Consider the following 10366-nt stretch of genomic DNA (forward strand, 5'->3'; position numbering starts at 1 on the left):
ATAAGTAGTACAAGTACTTCTAAACCCGTAAGTACAATAGAATATGTGTTATCCGGTGATAAATTATGTTTTAAAAATATAGCTATAACAAATACAAATGATAATTTGGCTTTACCCTCAATTACTCAAATACAGGAAGATGAAGAAAATCCAAGTAAAAGTTCTATATCTTCAACACCGATAGGAATGAAAACAGTTCATATTCCTATTTTTCCTACAGAACCAAGTAGAAACGTTGTATCTTCTAAAAACACTAGAATGGAAGAAATAGAAATTTCGATAATAATCCAACAAATGAAACTTGGAACAAGTGATGTAATTACATTTTCAAATTTCCAGTCGAGGAAATATAACACAGATATTGAAATTACATTTCAATTTAGAGAATATAAAACATATTCTTTACATGTTTCATCAAACACTGGAGCTACAACTAGTAACATTTTATTTAATCTTCCTTACCTATTAACTAAGTAATTCTATCCAAAAGCCTCGATTCTCGTGAAGCAATGAAAAACCGTTTCCCTCTCCCTTCTATTTTGTCCTCAAGTTTTAGGATAAGCTCAATTTCACGGAGAAATGCCAGGCTGTGGAAATCAGCCATTGGAATGCAATGAAAAGCTATTTTGTAGCAATAATGAATTGAAGCTAAAATTTGACAGTAATAGAATTTGAAATGTGAAGAGAGAAGAAAAGAATTTAAAATGTTAGATGCCATTGGATTTTCCTTTATATAATTTTAAAAATATATTTCCTTTTTCTGAAATTTTCAAGATTAGAACTAAATTAATAAATTTTTGTAAATTTTGAGGGTTATATTTATTGAATTTTTAGAATTCGACCCAGTTAACTATCTCCTCGGAAGTTTCCTTAAATTCGGGTCGGTCATATTAAACCATCAGATGAGGGAGGAAAACGTTGAGAAAGATGGGAGAGGAAATATAAAATTTATTAAGCATTGTCATAACCTTCATACTTTTTAAGCATTGTCATAACCTTCATACTTTTTTTTTTTGGATTTTATGAAGTTTTTATATATTTTAATATTTTTAAATTATTTATTGATATAGTACATATGATAAATAATGTCACATTAACATAAAATATATGTTGTCACACCAATATCTTTAATAAAATTATCTTTTTAGTTAGCTTTACGGTTAAAAGCAAGCAATTTGCTTAAAAAAATAAAAATTAAATTGATAAAAATTTTATATTTCCTCTCCCATCTTTCTCAACGTTTTCCTCCCTCGTCTGATGGTTTAATATGACCGACCCGAGTCGCCTCCTATGTTCCTTCCTTTAGCTTAACATGCATTTGTCTTTGTTGGCTGGAGTTAGAAGAGCTGAGTTTCAAGGATTGCTTGAGGACTGCAAATCATATTACACAATTGTTCACAACCCAAAACCCACGTGTATATTTATATTTGGTGATGGTTTGAAATTTTAAATGATAATATAAAATTCAAACCATGTAAATTACATGGTTTACAATAAAGTTACACTGTAAATTCATCAAATATAAATGTACAGTTGCTATTATTATCGAAAACAACTCACAAATTATCAAAGTTAAGAAATTACAAATGTAATTGTGTAATGTTTTACTATATTTCATGTGGGATAATTAATCCACGTTCAAATGGACAGTAAAAAGAATAATAAAGCTTCGCATTTATTAGAAGTGAGGGTGCCCGAGTCGCATTTCAAATGGGTCATGAAACTGAAGACAAGTTTATTAAAATATATTTTTCCAACAAGTTCCGTTCTACTTTAATACATGTTTTAGACTTTGAGAGTTCATCATAAGGATTTAGTTATTCAATTATACTATGAATGTTATTTTAATTATGAATTATTCGTAAGTTGTCTGATAGGTCCGGTAATGCCTCGTAACCTGCTTCGGTGATGCTTTAGGGTTAGGGGTGTTACATACCACTGCAGTGTGACACACGGCCTAGCACATGGGTGTGTGTTCTAGCCGTGTGTCCCCTATATTTTAAAATTTCAAAACAGAATACTCAAAATTGATCACACGGCCTGGCACACGGGCGTGTGACTTGGCCGTTTGCACTTAAATAATTGCAAGACAGAGAGTTACATAGGCTGGGGACACGGTTGTGTGCCCTACTTCAAATACCACATAGCCTAAGACACGGGAGTGTCACTTGGCCGTGTGAACCACACGGCCTAACCATACGGGCGTGTGTCCCCTGCACCTAGGAAAATTTTTTATGTTTTGAAAAATTCTCTGAGTACCCGATTTAATCCCGACTCGTTTCTAAGACATATTTTAGGCCTTGAGGGCTAGTATAAGGGACACAATTATTTATGTATTATTGATTTCTGATATAATTGTAAAATGTTACGAAATGTCTGGATATTGATCTGATTATTCTGGTAATGCTTCGTAACCTTGTTCTGGAGACGGATACGAGTTAGGGGTGTTATAGTAAGGCTATGTCGTGACACCAAGAACCCCCAAGCCAAGCTCATGTCCACTGCCATGAATGTCGTGACACCTGGTGTCGCGTAACTAAAGTCTGACGGGTGCAAAAAGATTGCAAGAGAATTTTTGTGTCCAAACTCAACTCAAGTCACATCATTCTCTTTAAGGGTATGTTTGTCAATGTTAGGGTTAGAGAATCTAATGTATTTAATGCATCTTTGTGCCACAACAAAAAAGGGGGTCTTTTGTCATCTTTTTGTCAACGTCCTTCCATAATTAAAATAAATTATATTATTTGAGGGTATTTTAGTTTTTTATTTAAAAAGCAAATAAAATATACATATAGTGGAATTTGAACCCAAACCAATTGCAATAATGAAACCTTTAATTTATTACTCAATTAAAACTTTATTTTTGATATTTTATACATTTTAATTTTATTATTTTATACATTTCATTATTTATTTGTGTTCTTTTAAACACAAATTTGTATTCTAAATACATTATTTCTATATGCATACATGTTTAATAGAATTTCTAGTAATAAGAATGTGTAAAAGAGAAATAGAAAATAAAGCTCTCTAATTAAATATATTTTTTTCAAAGGTAAATTCATTAATTATTAAATGAATGGAACTATACAATTCGAAGAGAAAAAAAATAATAAACACTAGTTGTAGATGGTGAAGGACAAGCTCAATCAATACAACAAAGACTTTAGCTTCAACATCAATAGAACATTATGCAACTTAACAATTGGCTTTGTCACAACTCAAGCACGACATATCTAGAGTGATTGCAAGCACTTAATACGATAAGAAAATCAACCCCGGATGGTCCAAAGCGGCGAGCAAAAATCGACAAAAGAATCGAATATTCACCAAACTAGAGAGGACGACAACAAATTCATCCTTAAAATCACTTGAAAAGTTAAGATTACATGGATAAGCAAGACAAAAAAATGTGCTACAAGAGCAGACAAAAACTTCTAAAACTAAAAACTTATTAAACAATGGAAAAACAAACAAAAAAATATAAAACTTAAGACAACACGGGTTCAAATCGACATGTGAAATCATTTATTATTTTGAAATACTCTCAAAATAGAAACAAATTAAGAAGTTGACGAAGAGCCACCCATTTTTCAAGAAAAAGCTACTGGAGTTTTAGCAAACAGCAGGTACTGTCATCTGTCCATCACAACTTATGAAGACAATAAAGATACCCACAAAATAGATCTGCAAACTGAAAAGAAAGAAGACGTGTGTAGTGAATAAGAAGAATAAAGAAAGAAAGGGTTGATGGGAGAGGAAAAAGGCGGACGATAGCCAACTCAAAAACTAATACTACCACTGAGCAAAACAAAAAATAAGAAACAAACGGCTTAAAAGAAATAAAATAATCTAATTACATATTTTATGTTTTAAAAATATAGCAAGTACTTCTAAACCTGTAAGTACAATAGAATATGTGTTATCCGGTGATAAATTATGTTTAAAAATATAGCTATAACAAATACAAATGATAATTTGGCTTTACACTCAATTACTCAAATAGAGGAAGATCAAGAAAATTCAAGTAAAAGTTCTATATCTTCAACACCGATAGGAATGAAAACATATTTAAAAAAGTATGCGTTGTCTTCCGATATTGATCGTGAAGTCTAAAATTTTTATTAATAATTTATTAGATAAGTTCCCTAAAATATTCCTCTCTTGCTTTCATAGAGAATCATGTATCATTCATTAAATGAAATTCCATTTTGTTGATAAAAATCTTACTATTGAGTTACCCCACTCTTACTCCATATGGAAGATGCATTGACCTATTGATTAATTTTTAGGGGTGATTAAGATATGAGTTTAAAGCAGGATGTGCTTGGTAGGGTAGAAAAGTAGAGAGATGAGAGTAAGGAGTGGAAAAACGGAAGGAAAATAAATTTTGAGTATGTTTGGTTAGAAAGAAATGCGAGAGGAAAGAAAATAGAAGGGATTATCGTTTTTCATCTTAATCTATAAAAATCAATCATTCCAAATTGGAAAGACGAGGAGAAATAAAAATGACAGAGATGTGTATGTCAATTAAAAATTATGTATTTTTCTAATGTTCTATATTCTTGCCTTCCATTTTTCAACTCTACCAAACAATGGATTGAATATTTTCTTCTTTTCTCAATTATTTTAGTTTTTTACCCTTTTAATTTTTAATTTTTCCAATTTTTTTCCACTATAATAAGCAAAGACTAAATTATTCCTAAATAAAAAAAGGATCCAAAAGCTTCAAGGACTTCTGATTAAAAATGAATATAATTTGGGTTGATTCTTGATTGTTGGTTGGGCTAAAAACTACCCAAATTATTGTTTGACCAAAAAAGTCAACTGGCCCAACAAGCTTTAGTTATGGGCTAGGCTATAAGGTCACACAATAGCTAGTCTTCTATTTTGATTATGTCCCTTTTTCCAGTTAATTTAACAATAATGTCACATTAAAACTTGGCAAAGGTAAAAGGTTGATGTCCCCAATTTAATGGGACTTCAAATTTAAGGATTTAAATGAATTTAATTATTAAAGTAAAAGAATTATAAATATCAAAATAGATTTAATTGTTAAATTTTAAGCATTTAAAATAAAATGTTTATAATTTAATCATGTTACATAGTTCGATTATTATCACTCTAGTTAAAATCACAAACAGTAAACTGACGTGGCAGTTAAAAATTTGTTGAAAGATACTTAGAGATCATTAATAAGCTTAAGAGAATTAACCATATGATATAAATTGAGATTAAGCAGTTAAAGATGTTTAGCATGTTGATATGATAAACCAAATTTGATATTAATATATGTGTATTTTTTCAAATTTAAAATTAGGACTAAATTGAGATTATTTTTAAATTTTGAGGGTTATTTTTAAAAAATTATGACTAATTTGATATAATATGCAAAAGTTGAGAGCTAGATTTGTTATTATACCAATTTTTTAATTGCCACGTTAGCTTGCTGATTGTGATTTTAACGTGATTGCCAAAATAACCAATCCGGATAGAAATTTATGGGATTGTCATTCCGTAATTAAAATAATTTATATTATTCAAGAGTACTTAGTTTTTTATATAAAATAAAAATAAAAATAAACATGTGGTGGAATTCGAATTCGAACAATTGCATTAGTAAAACATTTACACCACGTTTGGTTGGGGTGAATAAAATAAGGGTTGTAATGGAATAAAAATGTAATGGAATACAATTGTAATGGAATAAAGCTGTAATCAGTAATTCAATTGTTTGGTTCAATAGAATTGAATAGAACTGTAATAGTATTAGTGTTTGGTTGGATGGAATAGATATTGTAATAGCATTAGGAAAAGATTTAAATGACCGTAATACCCTTAGTAGAATTTTTTAGGTAGATAATTATTGTTATTATTATTAAATTTTAATAAGATTATTATTAAATATAATTTAATAAAAAAGTAAATAATTTAATCATATTTTAACATAATTATTGTTAAATATAATTTAATAATATTCTTAATATAATTATATGAATTAATAAAATTATAATAAATAATTTAATCATATTTTAATATAATTATTAATACAATTTAATAAAAGAATATATAATTTAATAGCATTCTTAGTATAATTATTATTTTAGGTACATGATTTTTTTTCTTTCCAAATTTGGGTCATTCTATTTCTTGTCGTTGTTCACTTTTCTATTGAATTAAATGCAAGGATAATGTCAAAAATGTCATAAACAAAAGCAAAAGTATAAAAGGTTAAAATTACACAATATTCCATTACTTTTTATATTCAAATTTGACAAGGGCAATTCTTGAACCACTGTACTCCATAGATTACATTTTTATTAGAATACAAGTTCAAACTTATACACCCACAAATGGCAGAAACATGAATTTGTTGATCACACTCCATGATCGATGTCAAGATTGGTACAAATCCATTGGGGGATGATAATGGTGCCGATTTCCAAAATCTGTAAGAAATGTTGAGTTGTTTCTTGGCTCAAATTAAGGCTCACTTGTACTATTGATGGGATTGTTTTCAAAACCGAATTTTTACTGCCTATTTCTCCCACCACCGCTCTGCAAATCAATTAAAAAAGAAACTAATTATATATATGAAGAATATAAATATATTACCATATAGTGCAGGACAAGAACATATTATATATATTTGAACATGAGACAACTAGTTCTGGCAATTAAGATAAAACAATAAATTCATCCATAATGCTAATAAAGGATTTGAGCTAAGAAAGAAAGAGAGCAGAGAAGTGATTTGAGTTAAGATTTGACAATAGTTGATAGTATAGGAAAGATTAAACATGGTGTAAGCTTTAAACATTAAACATAAATCAGTGGCAATAAAAAGATGCACGGGAAGATAACGTTAATAGTTCAATCATTTTAGTCTTAGATCCAACAAACATCTAAAGATCACAAACGACTTGTTTAGTCTTAGACGAGATAAACATACTTACGATTACAAAACACATACATAATGACTTAATCCTTGCAGCAAACTGAGAAGCCTTGTGAAAGAAAGAAACAAAAAACTAGCATGTTAGGAAAACTTGAAAAGTAACTAAAAACAACAAATTTGCACTTCATGCCAAATTAATTATCACCTCTGCTTTTGGACTATCTGTGAGCAAACCAAACCAATTCCTTTTAAAGATCCATGATTTAATAGTTCCACCATGTGTTCAAACTTGAATCAAACTTTGCATCCTCATCACTAAATTTCCTCTTTTGAAGCCACCAGTGACCCCTTTACTGCCAACATAGTACATGCACTTAAAAGAACCATACTTGAAGCTACAAATAAATTCTCAGATACCCCAAATCTTTTTATGTTTGTTTACTCCATTTCATACATCCAAAATCTTTCTTGGACAATGGCACCATTGTAATCCATTGCACTCTTACCAAATTCACCATTCCCTTATAATTCTAGATTTGTCCACATTTTTACGAACTAATACATTTCAAATCCATATCATTCTTGGTTTTGCTACTTTGAATAAGGTACAAATATGAATCTTGCACTCTCCTCAACCCTCATTCCTTCTTATCAACCAAGACAAGTTTCAAGTAAGATCCATAATCAGCATTGGACTATCAAGCAAGAATCTAAAATTCAATGCAAATAAAACGATAAATCGAATAAAAAACCAAATCCAATACACCTCTAGAAGAAAGAATTAGAAAATCTTAGATAATAGATTCAAAGAAGCAAACATGTTCCATTAATTTAAGCTAAATACCAAATTGGCGCATTAACTAAATTTTTTCCCCATTTTTCCCAATAAGAATCATCAAAATCTCTAAACATTGGGATCCCAAAATTACACTTTTTTTCTCATAATTTTTTATTTGGGTATTTGAAGCTACCTTTATCTACCTAAAACAGATAAACAAACACTAGGCACGCACACAAGAACAACATATTGTCTCTCCATGGCTTATAAAAATAAAGTTTCTTCCTTTTGTTTAAAAATTATAATGATTTATTATTGCCGGATTTAGTGATCTTTTCCTAAAATGTATCATCAAATTCACAGAAAACCAAACATCAAAAAGGAAATATTTAAGAAAATGAAGAAAATAGAGAAAGAAAGTTTTACTGGAAGTGTTGGAGAAAACAGCGAGACGAAGAGCCCAAATATCGAAGAAGGGTAAGTTTTTTCAATCTAATACAAATAGAATGGAATCTCAGTGCTCTTCCTGGAAAGCCAAATTACTTGAACAAGGGTAAGTTTTACATTTGCTTTTACAATCGAAAATGAAACATTGAAAAACAGATATTAATTGAAAAACACGTAAAGAAACATTGAAAAACAGATAGTTCAAATTAAAACTTACCAGATCTTGGATCCTACGAGAAGACTCGAAAAACGCTTCACTTCTTTTTTTCAATGAATTAAGCTATTAGGGTTAGGGGAAATGAGATTAAAAAGAAAATTTTAAATTAAGTGAAGAAGAAATGAAGTTTACAGTTGTGGAGGGCAGAAGAATGAAAAACAAAATATCAGTTGGGGATTGGGGATTTCAGATTGTGAGAAAGAGAGGAGAATAACCGTGTGTTATAGTTATACTATTACTACTGTTGATGGTGGGCCTTACTGCCAACTTGAAAGTTGGGCCATTTTCTTCGAACTTATGTCTTGTACTTCTTCGACTGAATGCCGTAGCAAATTGCATTATAAGGAATCCTAGGCATTGGTTAAAAACATGATGGATAATATTATTGGTTGTTATAATTATAAATTATATATATGCATATATATAATATTAAAATTTATCTATCATCAGACATAATGTTATTCTCATTAGGTAAAGAACGAGAATGGATTGTACGAAACAGGAATATTATTTTTTAGGGTAAACTACACCCATGGTCACTTTTGTTTGCCTTAGGTTACGTTTTAGTCATTTATGTTTGAAATGTTACGTTTTAGTCATTTACGTTATCATGTTGTAACATTTTAGTCACCGAGCCATTAATCGTCGTTAATGGTGTAACGGTAAGCTGACGTGGCACGTTAAAGCATCATTTCAAACAAAATTTTAGGTTAAATTATACAATTGATCCCCATATTTTTTTTTTGTTTTAAGTAATTTAATTTTTTTTCTTTTATGTTCTTTAAACTTTCCTTTTTTTTCCATTCTCTTTTGTTTCTCCCTCTGCTTTCATACCTTTCTAATTTCTTTTAACATATTAAGAAGTCGAATTGGCAATGAAAAAAGAAGTAGGAAGTCGACTGTCATCATTTGCCTATAACCAAAACCCATAAACCCATACCATGTGTCGAAACCGATTTTAAAAAAAAAACAAAATTTTTAGGTTGTCGACTTTAAAAAATGAAAATTGGGAGTCGCCACCAATCTTTTTATTAAGGTGTGATTGGATCACCTAAAAACGACTTTGGTCTACTTAATTTTAGAAAACGGGTCCGGAGTTGACACGTATGAGGAAGGATTAGCACCCTCATTACGCCCAAAAATTGGTACCTAGTTAATTAATTAATATCTTAAGGTCGAAAATTTTAAAAATATAACCTTTAAAAACTTAAAACGATGCGTATTAAGACCCTTTTCAATTTAGAGAAGCAAAAAAAAATGCCACACCCAATACGTTAGGGCACAACATTCTAATTTCCTCCAAGATGAATTAGGTCAGAATACTTATACAATAAAACTTTAAAAGAACATCCACTCATCCAAGATTTAAGAAATCACACCCAATACGTTAGGGCACGATCCCTTTAGAATCCTAAACTCGGAATATTTCCTTTACTTTAAAAGAACATCCACTTATCCAAGATTTAAGAAATCACACCCAATACGTTAGGACACAATTCCTTTAGAATCTCAAACTCGGAATATTTCCTTCATGATTTTTAAAAAATCTTCATTTCGAGAAATCAATGCGTCACATCCAATACGTTAGGGCACAACGTGTTGAATTCCCAATAATGAGTTTATTTTGATTTAAAGAATATCAATTTCGAAAGAGTTTGATTTTTTTTAAAAATCGAGTAAAAATGTAATGTTAAATTGAGCGTATGCATAATTGTTACAAAACAAGTACCATAATAAATACATCAATGGTGTAATAACATGAATAGTAGACAAATAAAATTAATATAAGGTACAAATAACTAATGACATATAAAATATCACATAAATATGCGAATAAATAAAAACAAGAATGTAATAAAATAGCGAACGAAGAAAATAAACAAAATAAATAAAGAATAGAAAGTTTATAATATATATTGAAATTATGAGGAATAAGAGGCACATATATGAATTTACATATAGAATTCTAGATTATAAAGTTTATATAAAATATACAATGTATTAAATATATATATATATACATATG

The 10366-nt window shown here is 29.6% G+C and overlaps 1 long non-coding RNA gene across 4 annotated transcripts; it reads right to left on the reverse strand.

Annotated features, from left to right (window-relative positions):
* Positions 1 to 6224: 6224 nt before the first annotated feature.
* On the reverse strand, positions 6225 to 8549 carry LOC105774966 (uncharacterized). Of its 4 annotated transcripts, XR_008189580.1 has the most exons (4): positions 8103 to 8334; positions 7104 to 7251; positions 6957 to 7007; positions 6225 to 6558 (listed from the first exon to the last, which is right to left on the reverse strand). It is a non-coding gene; the product is annotated as an uncharacterized LOC105774966 (long non-coding RNA). The 4 variants fall into 4 exon arrangements; XR_001127621.2 differs by lacking the exons at positions 6957 to 7007; positions 7104 to 7251 and adding an exon at positions 8341 to 8549 and having other exon boundaries at positions 8103 to 8202; XR_008189578.1 differs by lacking the exon at positions 8103 to 8334 and having other exon boundaries at positions 7104 to 8096.
* Positions 8550 to 10366: the final 1817 nt, after the last annotated feature.

Source organism: Gossypium raimondii, chromosome 10 (genome assembly GCF_025698545.1).
Source record: "Gossypium raimondii isolate GPD5lz chromosome 10, ASM2569854v1, whole genome shotgun sequence".
Classification (NCBI taxonomy): domain Eukaryota; kingdom Viridiplantae; phylum Streptophyta; class Magnoliopsida; order Malvales; family Malvaceae; genus Gossypium; species Gossypium raimondii.